The following is an 8934-nucleotide window of genomic DNA, read 5'->3' on the forward strand; positions in this document are numbered from 1 at the left end:
GTGAAAATTAGTTCATCAAATGTATGACTTGTGTAATTTTAGGTTAATTTAAAGATTTGAAAATTAGAGAATAAATTTAATCTAACTTTTCATTTAATTTTTGTTTTTAGTAATTTAAAAAATTAGAACAATATTTTTAGAGAAACAAATTAGTTCTTACTTTTTATGGTGGATATAATCAGTGTTAAGTTGATGTTGAAATATTGCTATTAAGTGCCCTTAGTTGCTACTAAATAGAAACTAAGGATTAATTATGCAATTGAAATGCCTTCAATTGTTAACAAAATACAAATTAAAGATTGGCATAGGTGCTAAAGTGAATTTAGTTATATTTTAAGATCATCTGTGTTTTTGAAGTGTCGTTGAAAGTTATACATTCTAATAAATTATACATGTAGTCAAATTATCTCTTTATGTGTTAACCACCCCATTAACTAGGGAAATTCCATGTTTATTTGGGTTTATATTTAGGTGGCTCAATGAGGTTGACTGCATTGTTGAGCACTTCAAATTTGATTATCAAGGTTCATGGTTGTAGTGTTATTAGGCTCAAAACTATTGCTAGAGTAAGAAGAGGGGTTGTTAGTCTTGACTGTATTTTCTTGATATGTTATATAGTATATTTATTAATAGAGTAAAAAGGATCATCCCTACTAGGGCCCAAATGCCCAAAATCATTGAGAATCTAGACAAAAATAAACCTTTTCCCCTACTTGAGCAAGAGACTAGGAAAATAAAATGCCAAAATAAGAATCTCTAAATGTGTATATTATAGGGCCAACATTTCTCATTTCACTGAGACCAATTGTCTAAGTATTCCTTCTCCTCTGCTAGATTGATCAACACAGTGCATAAATTTATATGAATGTAGATTAAAAATAACTTCTTGTCTACATGGATAAAAACATTCATAAAGGATACATTTCCAAAGCCAAAGTTCAATTCGATAAATACCGATCTAGATGCTACCAATGTTTCTCTTGGCCTTATCAGTGTCATTTCTCACATATGATATTGGAATCTATCGACATTAGGTTAAATTTTTAGTATATTTTACTCATTTTTTAATTCCTGAATTTTCATTTATATTTTGATTTCATTTGTTCTCTTAAGTTATTATATTTATCTCTAATGTTTACAATTAATCTTTACTAACAATTACTATATCTGATAGTGATCACTTAAGGTAATAGATAATTACGAGGAATTTGAAACTATATTTCTTAACAATGTTTTTTCTACATATTAAAGTACATTATACAATTTACCAAATCATGGTATTCAATCTTAAAGAGAAACATGGTTATCCTATTTACATTAAAATCTCTACATTTCTATCTTTATTTATTAGGGAAATACTATTATTTACTTAATTATTTATATAGAAGTTAAATAATTGAAATTAAAAATTTGAATTTATTAAATTTGTATGTCACTCACATTTGTAATTGAATCAGAAAGCGAAGACAATATTATTGGTCATGCTAATACTATAGAGCATGAATGTGAAATAATTTCATGGTTCCATCATGGACAAGCAATGCAAGTTCCTAAAATTGATATTTTGGGACGAAGGGATATAGATAGATAGTATAATTGGTCACATAGATATAGGTTAGATGAAGAAAGTAATATGGCAATAAATTTTATTTGTAGAATGAGACAAAATGGATTGCTTTCAAATTTTTGCATAGAGAAAAATATCAACATAACAAATTTTAGTTAGAGACAAAAAAAGCCATTTGACATCATTATGACACACTATCAAGTAGGTGAGAGTGTGGATCCATTGTACATGATTGTTCAAGGAACTGCGGGTACAGGAAAGTCATATTTGATTGGTGGAATTAATAAGTATCTAAAAAAAGTTGCAATGCCAAATCAGTCCCCTCTACTACTCCTCGTACCGACTGGAGTAGCAACATTTAACATTGGTGGATCAACAATACATTCAAAGTTTAAAATTCTAGTTAAGGATTTCATGCAACTAGAAGGAACACATTTGACCAGTTTTTAGGAGGAAATGAATTATATAAAATACATATTGATAGATGAAATGAGCTTTATTAGGGAGAAGCTACTTGAGAATATTGACTCAAGGCTTCGTCAGGCATTTCCTCATAAATCAAATCTCAGCTTTGGAGGTGTTCATCCATTTTTATTTGTTAAATTTTGATTAATGTTATTCATGATATATAAAAATATTATATTGAAAATCTAATGAATTGATAAAATTTTGTTATTTTTGCTAGGAATTTCAATCATTTTAGTTGAAGACCTCAGACAACTACCTCCAGTAAAAGACAAATTACCATATGCAAGTTTTAGAAGAGCAAAGCTATTATGGGAAGAATTCAAAAAGGTGGTCACATTAGAAAAGATTTTTAGGCAAGATGGAGAAGACTTAGAACAACAAAAATTTTGCTAGTTACTCAACAATCTTAGAGATGCAAATCCCACAATTATGGATTGGAATTTGTTGATGTTGAGAACAAGAATTAATATTATTCCAAAAATAAATGATGATTTTGATAAAAATCTTCATTTATTTTCAACAAATGATAATGTTTGCATTCATAATAGAAGTATGTTACATTCTCTTAGAGAACCCGTTGCATGTATTATTGCAACTAAAGTATCAAACATTACTAATGCAGATGACAATTCTATGGATGAGTTAGATATGGAATTGTTGATCTCAAAGAATGCAAGAGTAATGTTGACTTCCAATTTATGGATAGAAGCATGACTTGTAAATGGTGCTCTAGGTTTTGTTCATGATATTGTGTACAAGCCACAAACCATGCCACCAGAATTTACCCTTGTATGTATTGGTGAAATTTGACACTTACTATGGATTCCCATTCAATGAAGAAAATCCAAAATTAGTTCCAATATGTCCAGTAAAAAGAGATTGTACAACTCAAATACCTTTGTGATTGGCTCGGGCATTGACAATACACAAATCTCAAGGTTTAACACTTGAAAAAGAAATAATTGATATAGGTCCAACAGAGAGAATATGAATGACATTTGTTGCAATTTCTCATGTAAAATCATTACAGGGATTGAGGATAATGCCACCATTTTCCTATGATCGCTATGAGAAAATGAAGAAGGGAAAACAACTAGAAAGAAGAAAAGTAGAAGAAATAAGGCTTAGAGAAATAGAAAATATGTCATAAAACCATTTTATTTAATATTACAGTGCCTTCGACTGCAATAGGTACATTTTTTTAAAAAATTGTAAATGGATTGTAAAATCGTTTGTAAATAGTTCTTCTATGAATATATGATTTGGATCATTTACTGAGATGTTATATGTGTTCTTTTTCTTGGAAGGACTAGAAAAAAAAAATTTCTATCATTCTTTGATATTGGTACCAGTTAAATTGCAAATTATAACATTTTTTAAAAGAACATATTTTGAATTATTTCTATTTAATTATTCCACTTCAATGTTATATTTGTGGCTATCTAACTATATTAACACATTGTAAAATCTCCTTATGAATATATAATATGGTTCACTCTCTATATTTGTAAAATTGTTTGTAAATAGTTTTTGTATGAATATAATATGGATCATTTACTGAGATGTTATATGTGTTCTTTTTCTTGGAAGGGCTGAAAAAAAATGTTCTATCATTCTTTGATATTGGTACCAGTTAAATTGCAAATTATAATATTCTTTAAAAGAACATATTTTGAATTATTTATGTTTAATTATTCCACTTGACCATACTCTTTCAGGTTTTTAATAAATATTTTATTTATATTTCATTCTCTTTTACATAGTCATTTTTCTTTTGTTTTCTCTCGTTCAGATATTTCAAAAAAAAATGTTAAGGTAAAGAACAATTAGAACTAATGATTTCTATGAGTATGTTGATCTTAGAAGATTTCATAGTGAAGAAAGAGAAAAATATTTATCTTCAAAAAGAAATCTTCTGGAGGTAGGTTTTCTTAGATTTCATCCTCCAACTCTTTGAAATTTCAACCATTTCTATAGAGATGTTGTGAGGATTGAGATCCCACCGAATTGTACTTTGTTCCTACATAGATCTATTTAGAACAAGCTCCTTACCCCATAGATTTAGATAAAAATGATTCTCATTGGTTGAAAAAAATGCTTCAAGGTCCTCAAATTAGTACTCAAGGTCTAAAGAAATTTCACTATCATGGCTAAATTTATCGTATATAATTTGGTAGATTACATGAGACAACTTGGAATTGACATGTGGTTGATAGATGGCGGCCTCAGGGGGTCTTTTTGAATCTTCCATTTCATGAAAGATCCAAAAAAAATTGTAATAGAAAATATACCTACATGGACGCAATCAATTTGTGAATTTTCTTTACTGAGGCATTTGAATATATGAAGAACTTTCGAGCACCTATACTGGTTTGATGTGTTGGATCTAGATACACATGACTTACTTCAAAGAAACATGATTCACTGTAATGAATTTAGTGATTTAGATTCAAATGACTGATTCTTGATACTATTGTAATCAGTTTCAATATCCTATCTATTAAAATAATTCCACGGTGATTTCAGTATTAAACCAAACAATTTCAAATGGGAAAAATTGTCATTCATATTTGCATTTACTTTTTTTGTAACTCATATTAGAATATATATATATATAAATTATTTATTTCTAATTATTTAATATATCTCATTTTTATTAACACATTTTGATAATTACAATTTAAAATTAAAGATTTTAGAAATTTTAATGAGATATATTTATACTTTTAGATGACCACATGCACTCTACAATGTATACGAAGCAATTAAGAATATTGATGTATTATTCTTCTATATGATAAGTTTTATTTTTGTTTAAATTAAAAATCAATATAATAATTTTAATTTATTGCAAATTATAACTTCTTCCATGTACATGATCTATATTTTTGAAGGCAACCATATATGATAAATTACATGTAATATATTTTAATTTATAACCTTTTTTTTTTCTAGGATATATTATTAATACAGTGGACCACTCTAACAATGATTCTAAAATCATTATGCAAGTCTAATGGGCTCAGTGAACTCTAATGGATCCACTCAAACTATTATTGATAAATGTGAAAAATCTACATTGGAGAGTTGTTATAATTTGCTTCTACATTTTGAAAATGTAGCAATAGGAATTGATTTCATCTCGAATAATGAAATTTTAAGAAAGAGAAATGTTATAGAAAAAGTAAGGGATAAATTTAATAGAATAGCTATTTTCCCAGATGTTTTGGAAGAAGTCAAAACTAATCATGAAGAAAATGAAGGTCACAATACTTATCTCATCAGTGATTATTTTATAAGGTCTTTACATCAACCAAATTATTTATTATTGATAAAAAGAGATAATTTTATTTATGCATAAAAAATGTATTCATATTATATAAACTACTATAGAATTTAATATTATTAAGCACAATATGCTTTTTCAATAAATATGTTTTCCCTTATTCCTTTAAATTGCAACTTGTAGCTGTTTTCTATAATATATGTATTTTATAAGTTATAATTCATTTATTATTATTATAAATGATTGTTTGTTAACATAACAAGATCTAGAATCAATTTTTTAAATAAAAATATTTATTTATTGATTTAACCTTATTATGCTAAAAAAAATTATTATTCTTTGTTCTATTTTTTGGGTTGATTGTATTCTAATTTTTGCTTCAAGGTTTTAGATCACACTATTATCTACAAAAAAATATTATTCTGTAACATTAAAACAATTGGATATATTGAATCATATATTTGGATAAACAATTTAAAAAAATAAAATTTAATCATTAAACTAGATTATTATTAATTATAAATACATATACGAAGTAAATTTAAATTATCGTAATAAAAAAAATCAAAAAATAGGTTCAATATTGAGGAATAGATAAAATATTATTATATAAGATTAGAGAGGGTGATCAATTAGGAGAGGGATATGAATATTTTTGTGTTTGCGTAATATAGAGAGAGGGGATTTTTTTATCATTATAGGCATATGTCATAGGGAGAGTAAAGAGAGAGATAGGGAGAGACATGATGTAGTGCCTACCCTCGTTCACATCTTTTCTAGACATTGTTGTTATTATTATTAGACTATATTAGACTAGCTTTATGTTGATTAGTGGTATTGTTTTGAGACTATCAGGCATTATGTTATGGATTCAGTGGATATATGATGAGATCATTTAGACTTTACATTTCATGTATGCATGATGATCATTATATTGCTTTCAGTTATTAATGGTGATTAGTTAGATGGTTTATTATCTCATGTGCTTTATTATGGATACTTACCCCATAATTGCATGTGTATGGTGTGCGTGTTTGTTCATATTGTATGGCGTTTCTGATGTGATTAAGGGAGTCGTAGTCACCTGCTAGTCGGAATCTACATGATGCACCACTTCCTGCCATTGCCTGTTTAGCTTAGTATTATATATATATATATATACATGCATGGTTTTTATGTAGGTTGTAGGTACCGGGTATCGACTTCCCTGAATTGCCAGGATGAGCGTACCCTATTATACTATCTCAATGATAAGAGAAGGGAGATAAATTCTCAAGTCCAAATCCCAAACCCTTAAACTATTTGTCCTAGTGAGGTAGGACAAGTATCTGGATATTTTACCCACCGAATGCGTCGGATGACATATTTCATGATTTTTAACCCTTTAGACTGATTTTGTGTGAATTGTTCTATGATGAGTTTTCATATTTTATCTTGGAGGTCTATGGTGAATTTTCTATTAATTAAGTCTTAATAAATAGATTTAATTAATAAATTAAGTATTTGGAAAAAAATAATATAAAATATCATGATCTTTGATATTTTGACTATAATTAATTAAATGAGAATTAATTGAGAAAAAAGAATTAAAGAGAAGAAAATTAGAAATTAAAATTAATAATAATAATAAAATAATAATAAAGTAATAAATAAATAATAATAATAAAAGTTATAGAAATTAAAAATAAAAGTTATAAAAATTTAAATAGAAGTTATATAAAAATTAACTTAGAGTTATAAGCTTGCCTAGGAGTTAACGCACCTTTTCATTTCTCATATGTCAACAACATGGGGGTTAGTGCATCAATTAAGCACATGGTGTCTACAACCTTATGACTCATCTAGAAGGTTGGAAAAGACACATGCTTAGTTGATGACACCTTCTAGTTGTTTCTAGAGACATTTTAGGTGCTTCCTGAGAGCTCTTTATATTCAAGCATTCCTAGAAGCTTAGACATAGCGTTTGGAGAGCGTTTTGGAGCATTGGAGGACTCGAGAACTTTGGAGAAGGGAGGAGCTTGATCTGTGGGTGTCTGAGGAAGAGCGAATTAGCATTAGAATCCGGGTAGATTCTTGTGATTTTACTTATGCTATTTCTACATCATGCACTTCTTGTCTTCTTCATGTCTTCCATATGTTTTCTAAGGATTTTCCTATTTTAATTGTATGCATTCTCAATATGGGTAGTTAAAATTTATTTGAGAAACTTTATATGCATAGATCTAAAGAGAACACGGGGCTAGGGTTTAAATTGTAGCCAAATCCATTAGAAAATTATTGGGTAAATTTAAGAGATCAAATAGCTTATAGGAAAATTTTGAAAATTAGAATCTTTAAATAAATTGTGTATATGCTTGTTGTAAAACATACATGTTTATATTTTTGAATCTGCATACATATACATATACATATACATATACATATACATATACATATACATATACATATACATATACATATACATATATATATACATATATATATATATATATAATTATATATATATATATATATATGTATACATGTTTATATGCTGTGATATTTGATAAAACTCTACGTATATATGTATATATACACACACACACACACATATATATATACATACATATATATATATATATATATATATATATATATATATATATATATATATATATATATATATATATATATATATATATATAATTAAAAAGTCAAATGATATTGCACCATGATTGATTGAATACGTTTTAAAAACGTTATTCAAAGAAAAAACTTTGTTAAAAATCAAAACTGCATATATTAAACGGCAAATGAAATCATTTATGCGATTTGAAAAAAGAAATATGTATATTTAAAAGTGGGGGGGGGGGGATGAGACCCGCGCCCCCATACCCACTGCGATTGCAGTGTACCTACTGTTGTAGGTACTGTGATGCAGGGGTACACTGTACCCACTGACAGCGACCGCAGGGCCCTACGTACCGCTTATGATAAACATTTATATATGTTTTGGTTTAAGTTTTTATAATAGTTGTTTCATGTTATATATGAAATCGAATTTTCATTATTAATAAATTTAAATATGTAATTCGATTTTATAAAATGTAATAATAATAATTATTTATATATTTATATATGTATGTATATATATATATATGTATGTATGTATGTATGTATATATGTAAGTATGTAAATATGTTATTAATAAATTTAAATTATTATATAATTGATAAATGATTTATATCAAAGGTTCATTTTTATAATGGTGTACTCTTTTATAATATTCAACTATTAAGATTTAATTAATTGTTTTAAATTTTATATATATATATATATATATACCAAATTTAATTGGTAGTTTGATGGGAAATGTTTTCAACAAAATATTATTAGATCAATTAGAAAATTAAGTCTAATAGTTTTTAGGGAGAAACTTTTATCTATCAAACAAATACATGGGTTAGGTAAAATGTGAGATTTCTCCACTTGATATCTAGATTGGAAAACGTAAACTGAGACCTCCACATTTAAATTCAAGTATGTAAATTTAGCAAAACCAAAACATGTGTTTGCATTGTGTATTCTTTATGCTAAATTGTTTTGGGTTTTGGGTTGACTAGTGTTGACCAAT

The sequence above is a fragment of the Cupressus sempervirens genome, chromosome 6 (genome assembly GCF_028749045.1).
Source record: "Cupressus sempervirens isolate cs-2001-9-10 chromosome 6, ASM2874904v1, whole genome shotgun sequence".
NCBI classification, from domain to species: Eukaryota; Viridiplantae; Streptophyta; class Pinopsida; order Cupressales; family Cupressaceae; genus Cupressus; species Cupressus sempervirens.